Genomic DNA, 18,032 nt, shown 5'->3' on the forward strand with positions numbered 1-18,032 from the left:
GATGCTGTGCCTGATGCACCCCAGGAAGTCATTGGCCCTCCTGGCTGAGTTGTGAGTTATTGAAAATTTCTATGTATTTCCCTGTTTGCTAGGGAGGGGAAAGTTATTCACTCCCACGTAACATCCTTGATCTCTTCTACTGCTTCCACCCTCTAGGCTGAGGTGCTGTGGTGCTGTATCACCTGCTGCAAACAAGGCTCTCTGCTCATGTTTAGCTGACACGGGCAGAGTGTGAAAAGTGAGAAGTGGAGGCATGCACTGTAAGGTATCAAGAGATCAGGATTTCCATCTACATCAGTTCACACTGTTGAGTCAAAGACAGGAACACGGAACAGCTAAACCTGCACTACCCTCAGACTGCTCTTCAAGGGGACAGGAAAAGGTTCATTTTCTTATCCCACCTCAAGCCACTGAAACAAGTCAAACCTCCTTTCACAGAATGAGCTTTGCTTACCCCACACAGCGTGCTGCCAGGTATATACACCCAATGGAAGCAATGCTTCTGCTAGATTTCAGCTGGATCAGCACTTTCAAACACACATCCTTGTGGGCCAAGGATTTGCATTCTTACACATCTTTAAACTTTCCAGGACATGTCATTTATCATTCTGACTGTGATAAAGGATGGCAACACCCTGCTCGTTTATCTTGCTCTCAGTACACTGCAGAAAACAAAAATATAGATTTTTTTACAGCAAGATGGAGAACACTAAAATCACTCTCCCTATCTGATAACATAACTATAGAATAACATCATCAGGTTTAAATCAGAAGAAGGGAGAAAAGACTTGAAGAAGAAAAAAAAAAAGTGGGGGAAGCAAAATTTACTGCAAAAAAAACAAACAAAAAAATTTCTTTACAGGAAAAGAAACAAACAAAAAAAAATTGTTTACAGACCGCATCTGAAAACAACATTTCTATTACATGTGATTTCAGAACTGACAAGCATAAATCCACCTTCAGCTCCATGTATTTCAGCCTAAACATGGAAAATACACATTATTCTGAGTTTATGAAGGGCTTAGTTTTATCATACTATTTATATACCCTTTCTTGGTTCATTTTAAACATATTGCAAGATCTCAAACCAACAGGCTTGGGTGCTCACTGATTTTGAAAGACAACAGCTCCCTATTTTTTAACATGTTTCTGAATTATTATATGGGCTGTGTACTCCTCCAGACAAAGAAACTGATAAATTACGTTCTGCTCCTAGCTAGGTGCTTCAAGTAATCTCCACCCTCCCACCTCTTCATCACATGAAGCAAAGATGAAGACTGCACAAAGATCAGTCACACTACAGACCTGTTCAGATGCTGCCTCTACCCAAAACATCACAATCCATGTGTTGAGATCCTCATCAGTCTCCATCACCAGAAGCTGAAATTTTTGCTAGAGTGGGCTCAGGCAGGTCCTGAGAGGGTGCTGACTAGAACACATCCTCCACAGCCACCATTATGCTGGACTGCACCCAGCTCCTCTCACAAGTTTCTCCCGATGGGATTGCTCTCCCTCCTGATTGACTTTCTATTTTATGCTCTTTTATGGCTAAGTGATTTTGGCTGCACCTGTGGTCTGCAATACATTTAACAAACAGCACAGTGTGCTCTGTGACCTGGCTGCTCCCGAGCCACGTGCCTGCGGGAATGCTGCCTGGAGCATTAAGCCCACTGCATGCGCTTGAGCGCACATGCCCCATTTTGGACCCGCTTCATTACCCTTTTCTCAGCAAGCTTGCCTAGAGTTAATTTAATGCATTTAAGGACTGAAGACCAGCTTTGCCACCCTGCAGTGCTATCAAACATGTTACAGGCAGAGGATCTGGCCATATTCCATCTATAGGTTTCCTTCAAAACCCACTTCTTCTGAAAATAGCTGAGCTGATGCTTGAGCAGTTTGAAGAACAGTGCTCCATCCAACACAGACCACCACCACCACGGAGAGCTGCTGCATCTTTACACTGACCCTTGTATACCCAATCCCTCTCCTATGACACCGCAGGAGTGATGATTTCCAAGTCTCCTTATCTGATACTCCAAAAGTATGGAACAAGACTGGAGTACACAACAGTGGTCCCTATATTCAGGTTCTTCTGGCCTGGTCAGCTTAATGCAATGTCTCTCTCTACTGCTACAGAAGGACACTCGCAGTGCCCAGACCAGAAAGTAGTATCAGGGACTCACAGGAGTAACTAGAGGCAAGTAAACACTTCCCAGCTTCTTCCTCAGCATGAGTCCCCTGGGCTTGGGGACTGTCATCTTAATATTCCAATTCCCATGGAAGAACGCTTTTTCCTTTTCAAGGGTGACTTCCAGCTTCATCAACATTCAGGCAGGATAGAACAAGCAGGAGGCCTGGTACAACCAGGACAGCTTTGAGAGAGAAGGAGAAGTCTTTGTTTAGAGCCACACCTGGATGTGCCTTTGCAGTGCAACCCCACCTCTGTCTACAAACAGGCGTCCTACCAACCCATTCAGAAATACCTGTACTATGCTACTGTGCTACTATTCTACCAGTACCATATGAAATAAAAACCTTTAAAGTTCAAACATAAATCACTTCTTTTCTGATCTAGCCAATTGAAAAATGATGAATGACAACAAGTTGTGAAATTTATCTTGTCACCAGCCTATAATTGCTACTATTGGAGCTTCAAATTATGGCAGAAAAAAAAATGAAAACAAAACTGAAGTGCTTATGGCTTGTTTGGATCCTGGTTTACAAAGTAGAGCACTATCTTCATCAGTGTATGAGGAAATGCAATTGCACTGTGGACCCCTACATCAAAAACCGTCTACTTTAATTAATTATTTGAGTATTACACCAGCAAGAAAATAATTACTGTAGTTATTTCAGAGTTGCTTATTGCTTTTATACATGTGATCTGTCTGCAAAGGTTAATACAAATTTGTCAAAAATCTAAGTTCATTTTACTACAGAATTATTATGGTATTCAGATTTAGGATTAGCATAATGAGATACTATGATTATTAGGATATCTAATGGTATCCGAACAAATACAAAAATATTTTGAGATCTTTCTAAGGAGGGACTGGATAAGGAGTGAGAAGTAAAGGAGGAAGAAAAGGCTGCAACTTTAGTAGATGTGAGATAGTTTACAGATGGAGATTTAAGGATAGAGAAAGACTAAGGAGCCCAATGTCAAAGGAAAAAAAAATAAAAATCAACAAAAAAACTATGGGCAGACTTCCAAGACCTTCCAAGTAAAATTATAGTACTTTAGGTGCACTTAGTTTAAAGTTCACTCATTCACCTTTCTTCACTAAAAAAGTCACCCATAAATACCAGATATAAAAGCCCACCAATCAAAAGCAATCAAAGTTACATTTTTAAAGGTAGCTCTCTCTGCCCCTCTGTTCTTCCCCCCAGGCTTCCAACTTCCCATTTCAGGGCTGTCAGTAGCTGTCAGCAGATCATATGAGAAATTCATCTGAACATACAACATAACTTGACAGGCAATACATCAGAAAACCTAGATGTGACAACAGCAAATTCCGCCAGATGGTCCTGGATCATATCTATCTATTAAAAAAATTCTGACAGAAAAAAATCATAACCACACATAAGCAGAGCTTCTGAGGAATGGAAAAAAAAAAAAATCTGGTATATGCACTGTTTGATCCTTTGTCCTAATCATGCCAGAAAAGGAGATACACCACAGTTCTAGCTTGTCCTCAACAGTTTGTCCTGTCATTAATATCTATATGTATATTTCATCCTCCTCCTGAAGAAAAGACTTCTAAATAAAGATGCCTCTCCATTAAAGGCAGTATGTACTACTAACAATGCTGCTTTTCAATTGAGAAAATTCTGTCAATGATTCTGGAGACTGGTCTTGCTCCAGCACCAGCCTAGTCTCCAGGAACACCAAAACCATGTGATTAGCCCTGGGAGTAGATGCAAACTTGAAGCACATTCAAGGTTCCCTGTTTGCCACCCTTCCCATCTCCCTGTTCCTCCAGCAAGCAGCATGTTCTGTTTGGGTTCATGCTGCCTACAAACCTCATCAGCCTCTGCAGTGACTCTTTTAGGAGAGACCTTGGATTGCCTTGTCCACTGTCAGCCATGCAGGTCCAACACTGATTGTCCAGACCTATGCTCAATCCAGGTAAAACTGCCTTTGATCCATGTGAAGAACAAATCACATTCCAGCAGGCACAACCTGCTCCAGCCTCAGGCCCACATGAAACAGCGCTGTGGCAGGCACAGGGTCAGGCTTGGGACACTGTGCCACCGTCTGAGAGATCAGCACAGTCTCATGGAAGAAAACACCAGGCTCAGAAGCAGCTCTATGGCTATTTCACTGATGCTGTCACTGTTCTTCAGGTGAGCACCACCAGCCTGGCCACAGCAGCAGCTCAGCTGTGACAAAAGTGATAGGCCTATGAAACGTAAATCAAACCGGAACAGGCTGTCACTGCTCAAGTGAGACACGCAGGGACACCATTCCTTGCTCCTGTTCTGCCCCTGCCTTCTAAAGCTGTGTGCAGATACATGTTTTACTCTGTGAGAAGTAATTGTGAGTAACTGCAAAAAACCACCACGTGTCCTTGTCCTCCCAAATACCCACATTTGGAAGTAAAAGGTATTAGTCATATGTATTTTTAATTGGTAAAACAATCAGACATGAATCTGAATGCACAGAGGGGAGGAAGACAGGAAGGATGTGGTGTTATTTTATCATTGTTTAATAGGAGAGGATAGTGCTCCAAGTCCTTTTGACGTCTGAGAGTTTCTCTGAATAAGAAGCTGTGACCGTGGTAGAAAGCAGATCAACTCCCTGCCAGTGCACAAGCTGCACTCCACAGCACAGAGCTGAGGAAACCTCTCTTCAGGCCACTGGCAAAATCAGTTTCCACCAAGAAACCAGACTGATCCTTTAACCAAGGAGTAGTTCTGTATACCACACATACCTTTTTTCCTTCCCCTAAGGACAGCTCCTTCCATCACAGACTCTCCTTTGCTGATAATCAAAGTGCAGCTGTTTTCTGAGTGAGAAACACCTGTGTGTGGGATTACTCCAGTGCACTGTTTATTGTCTCCATACAATCCATTTTACAATTATCACCTTTAGCACAAAGAGAAAGCTACTTTTGCATCGTAGACCTGAGAACAAAAAGCTTATGAAAAAGCCAATTCTTCCTTCCTCCGTGAACTTCAACAAGGAATATATGATTTTTCACTGTGCCTTTGTTGTTTTGACATAAAAGAAAAAGTCAGTGACATTTTCAAGTTTTGTTGTTGTACACCAGCAGGGTTTCAAATACTGCAGAAGAACATAATTACATTTACAGATGCTTTTGACTGGAATTTAAATGTTGCAACAGTTATAATAGTCTCATAGAGATAAGAAAAACAGGAATTTAGTTCAAAATGTATGTTCTGGTCAAACTGAAAATGGGCACCACCTTTTACTGGAGTACCTTTTGGCATCTAAAAGTTTTTTCTATAACTACTAGAATATAATTTTCCAAACCATCAACTTCCTACAGAGAGAAAAATATACATCTGACTATTTAATTGTTCTCAGCTGAAATAATGTAAAAGAGAAGGCATAACACATATTTAATAAAATTGATAGAAAGTCACTTCCTCCCATTCTGATATTTAATTATATCTCATTAAAAAAGCAAAAAATAGTACAAATCAAAGTCCATGAATCAGCTGTTTACTTTATTTATTTATAGGCATTTATGGAGTGCTCATCACCATAGCAACTAGGAATCTTTTTTCCCTCTTGTTCAAAGGAAAAGTTGTAATTTCAAAATGCGATCCTTTGATGTCACAGTGCAAATAGGTACTTAAGTCCTGTGCTGCAAACACTTCAGGCAGGTGCCTGAAGTACATGTACCAAGTCAAAGGTGTGACAAAGGAGAGAAACAGAGAAAGGAAAAATGAAAGGAACCATCAAACAAGTGATAAAAAGGGAAAGAGTAAAGGGCTTTCCTATGAAAATCCACAGTGTGCCGTCTCCCACAATAAGCCATGGTCGCCCCAGTACTTTTTATCTGTAATAAATAACAAGTGACTAGTTCACAGAGAACAGTTCAATTAATGAAGAGCAATCAACAAGTTCCAAATTTATGCTGAAGGCACTGGTGAGTGTTCTTAAGAATGATTAAGAACAATGATTTCTAAAAGGATAACAACTTAAAAATGAGGCTGCAGAGGGCTGTCTTCCTTTTGTGAGCAGAGAGGTCAGGAGCCTCACTTTGACTACTACTCTTCGCTGATCCCGCAGCAATTAGGCATTACCAAATTCCCACAGAATTAATAGACCTTTTTTAAAATGCCATCTGCTCACAAAACATCAAAGAAATGTGTAAATTAGAACACTGTTCCTGCATACACCATTATAGAATGAATTACTAGGTATATACTGCAATTGCAGTTTCTTCATGATATTGCTGTGAACTTCTTTTCAGACCCCCGAAAGAGACTGAAATTGGTTTGACACTATTTCATCTGGTTCCTTCCCACCATTGTATAGATGATACATATACATGAGCAATGTAGGATTTCAGGTTCTTTTTAAAGCTAATGAATTTCTAATTGGGACAGAAAGAAGAAGAAAAAAAAAAAAAAAAAAAAAAGATGTCTTTGGCCTGTTGTCATTTTGTTATATAAGAAACATTATGATGAAGTTTTTCTCAACGCACCAGTATGTGAAGTTATCTTCAACTCTGTGTTGAGCTTGATCCTGACTTCCTCATAAGCCAATACTGTCCAAAGCAGTTAAGTGTTCAGTTGATCCAAATGAAACACATAAATCTTTACTCAAGACTGGTGGTTATTTCGTAATCTTTTTTTTATACTGTATTCTAAATAGGGCAGAAGCTGCATGTATGACAGCAAGAAAAGTGACAAGTTCCTTATCTGGAAAAGCACCAGCAGGCTCTGTTATCAGAGTAGACCAGCTCTTTTAAAGTGGATTGATGAAGCTATTTTTAAAAACATCTAATAACATCACAGAGGAGACTCTGATCTCTGCAAAGGTGAGCCGCACAGCTCGATACTCCTGGGAGGCAGCTAATGAAACTGAAGCTTGTCACACACAGACTGCGTCCAGTAATTGGCTTTGAACTCTTGCAGCTGAGCCTCCCCCGTGCTGAGCTCAATGCTCCGCTCACAGCTTGCACCAAACGCAGGCAGAGCTTTGCGCTGTCTGGCACGACCAGGTGTGAGTGGCCCTCTTTGCCCTGCCCGTGCCACCAGGCACAGTCTGCATACTTAGAAGGCAAAGAGAGAAACCTGCTTTTTCCCAGCCCCTCACACCCACCAGTTGGCTTCCAGGACAAGGAGAGACAACTGTGTAGGGAAGGTGGCAGAGTGGTGTCGGAGCAGGTGGTGTGCTGATAGAGAAGGGAACGCGTTCTACCACAGAAGGTGCAGGGAAGGGCGGGGAAGACCTAAAAGGAGAAGGAAGAGGGTCCCATGTCATGCCTTCATATAGCACAGCAGAACCACCAACAAATGCTAACCCTCAGTCCGTGCTCTGTGCCAATGGTGCAAAGTCCCTTAGGGACAGCTGCTGGCTTCCCCAGGAAGGCAGCCAGCAAAACAGGGGAGCATCACTCATCTTCCCCAAAACTCCACTGACCTTCCTAGCACACTCTTCCCTGACTTTCGTGGACCCACAAACCCACTCTACCTCTCAATGTAAACTTTAACACTGAATTCTGCAACCACCCTGGAACACAACCTAAGAAAATACTGTCCCACAGTGTGAGAAGACTCTTTGTCCTCTCAAAGAAATTTTATCTGCATAGCTGAGGACCTCTGATGTGGTTCTGGCTCTGTGGTTTAATGCTCTTCTCTGCATCAACTTCTTTTCAATGATTCTTCCTGCCTCCCACTACTTCCTAGAAAAATCCACTCCTTCACAGCCTAGATACACCCTGACTGAGAAACCATTTTAAATAGAAAGCAGTTTTTCCTGCTGGGAAAAGTCATCTATGTCTCTGATCATTTGATAGTTTTACTCGCGGAAGATCTCTTAAGTCTCTATGTTCTAAAACACCTCCAAAGACCTTGCTATGTTAGAGCACAGGCCAGATACCTTAAAAACTCTGGGGAGCAGCAACTGAATGTGGGCTAATGTCATGTTAAACCCACAGCACTTACACAACACTTTAAAGCAACATTTCTTAAGAGAAAGGGGGTGAGAAAAAGGGGAATGAGAATATTCAATTTCCAGATGACTGAAGCAAACCTCAGTAAGCTCACAATGAGATGCAACTCAGGAGACTGGAAATGTAACTGGAAAGAGATTTCCATATAGTAAATCCATTTTGTACAATAATGAGTGGGCTCCAAGTAATTAGTCCCAAAACATTACCCAGGCACCTAGAGTACATGTTCATGGCACACTTCGCAAGTATTGGAAGCTGAACTGCAGCTTTGATGACAGCTAATTAAAACACAAAGGTGAGACTCCAACTAAAACTGCCACCTTGCAATCGTAAACCGTTCAAAATGCACTCTGGCAGAAAAGCAGACTGCAAGGCAGCTTTCCTGTATCTAGTTCATGCATTTGGTAAGCAAAATAACTACCACTGCAAAATAAACACCCTATCTTACAGCTGATGTGTTGAGCATAAGTCAGATTTGTTTCAAGGAGAACATCCTTGCAGAGAGTAAGAGCTCTTCTGGTTCTCAGCTAGGACAAGGCTTGAGCTAACAAGCCAATCAATCAGTTTGAGCGTTTTGAGATTGCTCTTAAAAGGAGCTGTTTCTGTTTTATTACCAAAGTCAGCAGTCACCATTTAAAAGTCAGCATTTGTCAATAGTTACCCAGCAATGGCACCGGTGTGAAAACACTGATAGGTTCCCTTGGCTTGAGCAGTTTTCCAGATACAGTCCTTATTCTCATCAACAGAGGAGAGTGTGCCTCTCGAATTTATTTATTTTTCCAAACATGCAGCCTTTATCTTCATAGCCCATTTAAACACTAGGTCAATTGAGGGGGGCTGGAAGGAAGCGAGGGGACCCAGCCGACACGCGTGGGCCCACCCTCGGAACATGCATGTACAGAGCATCCAGGCAAGAGAAACTTTTCCACCATGCTTAGTCAGCACGCAGTAATTAAAAAGGCGCAGGGTGTGATAAGCCCGGCATCCGTATCCATTGGGGCCAAACTCATTGCTAAGCTTTCAAAGCCGAAGACAGGTGTCGGGGGGCTAGGTGGGTGGTGTCCCAAGGCACGCAGCCATCAAGGAAATCTGTCAGGAGACCATAATTACATCTTTACCTGCCCCAGTAGGTTTTAAACCTGCAGCGCCTTTGACCTCTGGGGAGGTTATTAGAGTTGTAATTGAACAGCTGCCTGCGGGAGCGGGCACCGCTCCCCTCACCGCGGGCTCTCGGACCGCTCTCGCTGCCCTGACGCGCAGAGGCGGCCGCGGCACCAGCCTCTCTCCGCGAGGGTTCCCTGGCTTGTCCGCCTCCCCGCCGCGGGGTCGCCGCCGACCACAAGGGACACGGCCCGGCTCCTCCCGCTCCCCCATCACCCGCTCTCCCTCCGGGAAAGAGGAGGCGGCAGCCGCCGCCGCCGCCGCCCCCCACGAACCGCCCCCTAAGGGTGCCCGGGCCGCCCCGCGCCGCCTCACCTGCCGCCCGCGGCAGCGACCGCCCCTCGGCTCGGCCCGGCCCGGCCCCGCCGCCCCGGCCTCCTCCTGCCTCACGGTGTCCCCGCCCGCCGTCGGGGCGGGTGGGCCTCGCAGGCGGCGGCCGCGCATGCCCGGTGCGAGCGAAGGGCATTGTGGAGGCTGCAGTGCGCGGGGCCCTCAGGGCGGCCGCTCTGCCTCTGCGTTCAGTGCACACCCTGCCCCCTTCTCCTGCCCCCGCGTTCAGCTCACACCCTGCTCCCGCTCCTGCCCCCTTCTCCTGCCCCCGCGTTCAGCTCACACCCTGCTCCCGCTCCTGCCCCCTTCTCCTGCCCCCGCGTTCAGCTCACACCCTGCTCCCGTTCCTGCCCCCTTCTCCTGCCCCCGCGTTCAGCTCACACCCTGCTCCCGCTCCTGCCCCCTTCTCCTGCCCCCGCGTTCAGTGCACACCCTGCCCCAGGCCCTGCTCGGGGCTGCTCCCCGCACACCCTGCAGCCGGTGCCAGCTCCCACCGCTGCTCCCACCGCAGCCCGGCGGGTTCCCCTCCCGGCTTTCTTCCCGGGCTGCCCAGCCCTTACCTCCTCGGCTGATCGGTTTCCCGGAGCCCTCTGCTTTTTTCAGCCGTCTGCATTGCCCACCTGCAGGTCCTCGTCTTTCTCCGAAATCTCCTCCAGCCTCCACAGAATCCTCAAGGCTGGGAGAGACCTGTGGGATCATCCAGTCCAGGTGTCCACCCAGCACTACTGCTGTAACCCCTAAACCAATTCACCCGGCACCGGATACAAGTGTCTCTTGAACACCTCCAGGGGTGGTGACTTCAACACGGGCCTGGGCAACCTGTTCCAATGCCTGACCACCGTAACAGTGAAAAAATGTGGTTTTAGTATCTTATCTAAATCTCCCCTGTCCCAATTTAAGGCCATTTCCTCTAGTCCTCTCATGCTAGGCATGGCAGAAGAGACTTGACCCCCTCCTCGCTGCAGCCTCCCTTCAGGTGGTTGCAGAGGGCAATGAAGTCTCCCCTGAGCCCCTTCTGCTGTACCTTCCATCACCTCCCCACACTGTCCTTCCCCTGTCCCCCCTGTCCTCTGTGTCCCTTTCTAGCCCTCTGATTCCCCTGCCCGATAGGCTTCTTCCTTGCTGCCCACACTCCTTGTCCTCTTCCACTCAGAAAGAGGTGCTAAAGCAGAGGGCACCCATCCTGATGATGAGTACACGGCTCCAAATCCACCAGGGAAACATGACAGATCACAGACACCTGCATCCTTAGGAACCTCAGGAAGGTTCCTTCCCACCAGGGAAACTGTGACAGGGGTGGCAGGTCACATTCACGTGGTGGTGTTTGCTACAGTCAGGCTTCACCAGAGCAACCCAAAGACCATTACAGCTTGAATAAACCACCGAGAGCACGCTGAGCCTGCAACAAGAGGTTGAATTGCCTGAACAGGTGGATGTGTGTGTGTAACAGCACCTCCTGCTCCCAGCCTCTCCCAAAGTCAATGGGGCTTTTGTCATTCACATCATTGAGGTTTTGGTTTCTCATGGGAGCTTCCCATTTCCAAGCCCATACAGAGCTCTCACTCAATAGGAAGGACAGATAGAGGTTTGGTAGCATCTTTCACATTACTGGTGTTTGTATGCAAAGCTAAATGCTCTCAGAGTGACAGGACTGCTAAACATGCATGCAGGAATTTAATATAAAAGTTTAACCATTGAAAAGTTTGCTCCGGAAAAGCTGATAATCATCTGGGGGAAATCAAATCTAAGAGTTTAGTGCTCTTTCCTCCAGCCTCTTTTCTTCTGCTTTACAGATTTTGTAGCTAATAATCTGAAGGATTATCTTGTGTTACAAGAACTGAGGGTTTTCAGGAATGCTTGTCGCTACTTAAAATTTAATTTTGTTACAGTCTCTATGAATTTTAGTGTTGAGCTCCCATGGACAAGGCAAATGTCGGGCTTCTGAGATTTGTTTTTCAGTTTGTTCAAGAACTATTACACTAATGAAATCTATTGCAAGAGATACCATCTACTCTGTTTCTTGTTAAGTTTCTTTGTTATAGTCCAGTCTTGGATAGACTTCAGAATGCTGGACCTACATCCCTTTAACTAGAGCAACAGTGGCAAATAATCATTATCATCATAATTTTCATTATTTCATTGGAATTTTCACAGGAATAAAAAGTCACTGTTTCAACAACGTTTGGAGATAGCTATTTATCTTTCCAAAACATTTGTGAGTAGAAGTTCTGAATAAGATTTCACAAATACCTACTTGGATATTGACGTAAATGTCACCTGCAGTGCTGCTTTTCCTCCTTGTTATGAAATATTTAATGAACAAGTCAAAAGCCAGACACTACAGCAGTTTGAACCAAGTGGCCAGTCACATATCACAGACGATGAATGGCTAAAGACACAGACATAATCGTTCAAGAAAAAAAGAACACCCATAAGCTGAAATATGTTTCTATGAAACATTCATAGGGTTGTGGTGATTTATTGTCATGTCTGCTTCAGAATAACCTGCAGTGGGAAAAAGAGCGCAATCTGATAAACTTTTCATGCAAAACAGTTCAATCGTTATTCCTGGAGTAAGAACTTTGTAGACCCACATCTGTTTAAGCATATCGTCTATACAAGGTAGGGGTGCATTTTCCTTAATGCAGGGTTTTACAGGGGATACCTACTGGAAGCAGTGTGAACGTGCTAATGGCAGAGACAGTCCCTCCAAGTGCCCAGGCATAGGTGCCTAGTGCAATTTTGGACAGTTTAGGTTGCCCGAGACATCTGCACGAGGCTGGTAGGTACAACATGGGACCTAGAGGAAGATGCTGCCTGGTCTGAACCTGAGCTTCAACATAGTGTCACTCAGTTATATTGTCCAAATCACTTCTGATGTGACCATTCAGGGGATACATCAGCTTTTACAGACATAGGCACAGGATGAGTTCATAACTGGGAGCTAGAACAGTTGAGCCACCCTTTACAGTTCAATAGACAGAGCTGTATCTCGAACCTGAAACAAACACTGGAATATTTCCAACACATATGTCCACTCCTCACATCACCTTCTACACTTGGGCTATAGCACTCTCTGTATGTGCAGCCTCTTTGAATGAGAAAATACTAGAGGGTTGGGCCCTGGAAGCTGAGTTCACCCAGCAGAGTCACTGGTGTGCCTGCTCATGAACATCAACACGTGTGACTGCAGCACTTCAAGCCTTACTCAGCTGAAGTCAGCTAGATCCACTGGCTTCTTTGTTGTGTGTCTCTGTGTGAGGCTGCCTCTGCTTTTTTGGCCATTTTACCTAATGCCTCTGCTTTCCCTTGCTTTTCAATACCTCTGTGTGCTGCACAAATTGTGGGCACTTGTGCTCTTATCCTCCCCACAGCAGGAAGGAGAGAAGGATCTACACAAGCTGTCGGTAGGATCTTGCTAGGATTTAGCCACTCAGGTTTTTTTTTAATGTCAGCTTTCTAAAATGCATTTGGTGAGGGTAGTGGGATGGGACACACAATCCCAAAGGATGTGGTGTCACTAGAGGACACAAAATGATTCACACGAACACCTCTCAGTGTCAGAACAGAAAAAACAGTGCCTTTATTCTCTGACTCCAATATTTATAGATTCTCGACAATGACCAGGGATTGGATAACTATAACTATTGGATAAAAGTTACCACTTTTCCAAACACACTGGTCATGAGAAACGTCCATCAGAAGATGTTTCTTAGAAGGAATGTGATAAACAACACAGTTGTTATAAACAACTTAGGACTTGCATGGAAGAGTAACTAAAACTATGGAAACATTATCAGAAGGTTTCATTTTCAAAGCAACATCTCATCCTTTCTCCTTTAAAAAAGAAAAAAAGAAAAATGAACAATATTCTAAACAAAAAGGAAAATAAACAATATTCTAAACAATCAGAAGGCTCTAGTTTCAGGGTGATAATATGGCAGTGTGCCTGTGGTATAATCAGCTCAGCAGAGCCTGTGGACCAAAGTGATTCCAGTCTTGTAAGAGGTAATAAGCAACATCCGTGGAGTGTGCTGCTGCCTAATCATCCTGCCAAGGAAAACCATTTCAGCCAAAAACATCAGTGAGGCCATTTGGGACTAAAGGCACCATGGAACTGTCTGTGCATCCGCTCAGCATATTCTAAATGCGGGCAGCAGAGAGAGCTGAACAAGGGACTTTGAAAGTGCTATATGCCTCAAACCTCTCTTAAAAATTCATGTAATTCACTAAAGAAATTATACATATTCATGTCATTTTACCTCAGGACTATTAATTTGTTTGGAGGGGATAAATGCTTTCTTGCCTCCAAAGAGCAAGATTTCATTAAACTGTCTATCTTTTGGAAAAAGCAAGCAGTGACCCCAATCTCTGCAGTACCTGGCAGCCAGTAATAGCTGTATCATGATCAGTATCTGCCCTCTAGTAGCAATTTTTCACACAGTGATGTCAGACACATGCAGGAGTAAAAAAAGAAATAAATCTGCTGCTGAGCAACTCTGAAATAACTTGTGCCTGTGAGGCAGTGAGGACACTGGGTGTTCTGAAAGCACAGCTCTGATCCCGGTGTTTCACTCCTTAAGCCCAAGGGCTGCATAATTGCTGGTGTTGCCAAAGAAGGTTAAGGCTTTGTTTATCTTGTTGCAGGTAAAATGAGGTGAAATTAGCACTTGTGCTGTTCAACAGGTAAGCAAACGTGACTACTCTGTACAAAGAGAGATGAAACAAAAGACTTCTAAGGATGACAGTTGAAAGTATCCACTAGTTTCATGGTGATACTAAGAGAACAAGAGGACTTCCCAGTCCCTCCAGCAGGGAAGCAACCCCTGCTTCTGCTGTTAGCAGTCAGATCCCACTGAGTCCAGAAGTGAGCAGCACATGGCAATCCACACGAGCATGACAACAAAGCAATGGAGAGAGCAGCTCTTTCCTAACTCCTCCTGCAGTGGTGACAGCTTCTGCTTGGTTTTTGGAGTGGTCTGCTTAGTTTGGAATGCAGGACAGTTAGATAAGCAAACACCTGATTTATTTAGCCATTTGCTTATCTAACAACATGGTACAGGCAAACTATTAAGCAATAAGGAATTTTTCCTTATAACAGGAAATCTATTCATATATGGACTTGAAGTAGATGTTTCTGTTAAATATAGAAAAAGACTTGCACTAATCTAAATTCAATTAAATATAAATCTTCACAATACAAAAAAACAATAGGTGGATGCTAGTGACAATGAATAAAAAAGACAGAAAAATTGAGAAATCCAATGACAGTCGGCATCAACAGATGTGCCAAAAGCTCCCTTGTATAACAAAATGACTGTCTCATGAAATATTAGCAACTATCCAAAACTGGGAAAGTGTGAAAATCTTGTTGCTGTATAAATTATCTAAGACACTCCTGCCAATTATAGACTTGCTGTGAGGAAGAGAGACATTGGTAATCATGACAGCGACTATGTTCGAGTGTCATGTGAATATTCTCAGGCAATTATTGAAATCAATCATTTCTTGTCCGTGTAGGAAAGATTCATCACTCTTAGTACTTCGTGTCACTCAGTGACTGAATTGATGTGGTGTTCTGTAGTCTGCCTGGTTAAGGTGACAGCACTGTCACGTATTTAACTGCTGAGGTGAAGAGATGTCCAGCAGAAAGTAGGAGAGCATGGGCCCAGAATCATGAGAAACATTACACAGCTCATAAGAGACCAGTTCCCTTCCATGCTGAGCAATGTCCCACCCAGAGGCATTTTTGGAAGTGGCAGGAGCAGTGTTGGCTGTTGCCACTGTGGCAGGGCATGAGAGGGCTCTAGATGCAGGGGGAATGTGATCCATCTAATCTCTCTTCCTCCACACAGGATGTTTATGAGACCGGCTAGCCATGTCTTGTCATTACAAATCCTCCAACTTCAGTTCCTGGCACCTCTGTTCACTGAGAATGACTCCCATATTTGATGATGTTCTTGCCTCTTGCTTTCCCAGTCTAGTGTGCTCTGACCTATCCTCTCATACCTGCTGTTCTGCATAAAGAGGGCCTCCCATCACCACAACTTCTTTCATCCTCCCACCCTTCCTGGCAGGAATTCCTCTAATAGAAGGTTGTGTCCTGCTTTCATGAGAATTACTGCTTGTAAGAGACACGACTGAAAATGTTCAATGTCTCTGTGTGTTCACCAAACTGTGACTACATAAATTATGATCTTTGACTTGGCTTGATACATCTGGTCTTACCTTCCCTTTTTTTGTATATTGTGAGGTATAATTTATCAATTTACCTTTTTGTTTTTAATTAATATGCTCCATCTATTCCTTCTGCCTCTTCCTGTAAACTATGCATGCATAAAGGCTGATTCCAGCCCGCTGTCACAAGGGGACGCATTAAAGCTGCAGATCCGCCTTTGCAAAGCCTTAAGCATCTGATTTTGTAAATTAAATAAAATACCATTTACATGTTACTGCTAAAAGTACCCAGTATCAGCTGGGTTTCAGTACCACAGGGCTTCCCTGCTTCTGTTTGAGAAACAAAGCTGACACCAGCAAATGGTAACTTGAAATGGAATTTGTTCTTTAATAAAATAACAAAACAAAGTCTTCAGAGAGAAGTAGTTTCCTTTTTTCTACATGTGAGTGTTTGTAACAAAATAAAAGAGCGTTTACCTCTTCAGGCTGGTGATAACAAATAAAGATGTGGTTCACCTTGACTTTCACATGCTCTGTCTTTTTTCAAAGAGCTTCTTTCCTTTATTCATGAGCTCTTTGGGGACAGGATTTTTAACAGTTCTTTCTGCCAACTTGTGGTTAGCAGAATATTTACTTTCCTTTTTTTTTTTTTTAAGCGTGTGTTGTGGCTCCCAAGTATCCATCTGTAACTCTCTGAAAAATATCCAGTAGCTTGCGGCTAGAATATATTTTGGGATGCCTAGTTTGTCACTGGTTAGCTTGGATGCTGAAGTTTAAACTGACACCTGAAATTCACTAAGATGACCAGTCCTTTGGAGACCCCCTCTTCAGCCATCTCTTCCAGGTCACCCGCTGAAATCCTGAGAGATTATTGACATTGGTACTGAGCCATCACACATGAGAGAATTTTGGGTTTTTTGCTTTAAGACTGCTTATGGCACAGATCATCCTCACTCCCTGGATCCCTTCTGCACCTCTAATGAGCTATGATGCCTTCCATTCACGTAAGGTTTTGCCAGTGTGTATCTTATTTTTAGAAAGTGATTTTACAGGAAAGGAATTTGTTTTATGCGTTACACCTTCATAGCAAAAGCGTGAGGTCTGGACATAGATAACTATCCCTGCTTCACTTGACAGTTGAGCAGTCCAGACTCTTGCTCTTTGTATCTGCTTTTTGTAAGATGTGAGCTTTGCCCCAGTGTAGCATGGCCTAACTTTTGTCACCTTCATTTAATGACACACGGAAATGAAACAAGGAGGCATTATACCTCCTCCCAAGACTGCAGCTTGACAGCTGTGTCCATCCTGAAAAACAATGGGAAGCATCAAGCCTAAAGCTAAGGAATCCCAGTCTTCCTTCAGGACAGTTACTTTCATTTTCAGCAATTTGTTTGGTTTTGCATGCATGCACAAGTGGGGATGAGTTACAATGATTTCTCTGCTCCATAAATCCCACTGCCCACTACCTGGGGAAGTGGTGGTCATTCCACCCTTCTTCTACCTGCAGAGGAGTCTGGCCTGGCTGGCTCCTGCCTGAAAGTGTTCAGATCTTTCTTCTTATTGAGAGAAATTGCTCTCTTTATCTCTTCTTCTGAGGGCCAGACTGTGACAGAGAATGAAGACTGGTTGTCCTGCTTTTCAGGATGATCCTGTTCCAGGCCAGCCAGAAGGTAATGCCAACTACCAATCCTTGTGTGGCATTGTTTTCAAGTGAGAATGTATGGTCCCAGTGAACTTTCCCACAACTTAACTAGAAACTTGCTCTCCTTGACAGCAGCCCTGGGTAGCACAGAAGTGAATTGGGAGAGCCAGGCCAGGTAATAAAGCTGGCTCCCTTGTTGGATTCTGTCTGCCCTGGGAAGTATGTTCCTATGAGCTCAATTTTTAACTAGAACAGCAAAATAAATGAAAACAAGGCAAAGAATAATGCTCCACTTCTCTGGAAACACAAGGTGTCAAGGATGTAACATGAATTCAGCATCTGTCAGAATCTGTTCACTAGAGAATTCATACATAGGATGGAAAAGAACTCCAGGGCAACAGCAACACAGGTACTCTTTTTCCCCCTTCCCTTCCCTTCCCTTCCCTTCCCTTCCCTTCCCTTCCCTTCCCTTCCCTTCCCTTCCCTTCCCTTCCCTTCCCTTCCCTTCCCTTCCCTTCCCTTCCCTTCCCTTCCCTTCCCTTCCCTTCCCTTCCCTTCCCTTCCCTTCC

The 18,032-nt window shown here is 44.2% G+C and overlaps 1 protein-coding gene across 3 annotated transcripts in view; it reads right to left on the reverse strand.

The window, feature by feature from the left end:
• POMGNT2 (protein O-linked mannose N-acetylglucosaminyltransferase 2 (beta 1,4-)) overlaps window positions 1–10,565 on the reverse strand; it is a 32,163-nt gene extending 21,598 nt beyond the window's left edge. Inside the window, exon 1 of one of the 3 annotated variants that reach the window (XM_086850106.1) lies at window positions 10,205–10,565. The gene's annotated coding sequence lies outside the window, so the exon portion shown is untranslated. Of the gene's footprint in view, window positions 1–2,183; window positions 2,373–9,629; window positions 9,734–10,204 lie in introns of those variants that run through there. The other 2 variants (XM_023919298.2, XM_086850113.1) reach the window with 2 other exon arrangements.
• Window positions 10,566–18,032: the final 7,467 nt, after the last annotated feature.

The sequence above is a fragment of the Cyanistes caeruleus genome, chromosome 1 (assembly GCF_971803275.1).
Source record: "Cyanistes caeruleus chromosome 1, bCyaCae1.hap1.1, whole genome shotgun sequence".
NCBI classification, from domain to species: domain Eukaryota; kingdom Metazoa; phylum Chordata; class Aves; order Passeriformes; family Paridae; genus Cyanistes; species Cyanistes caeruleus.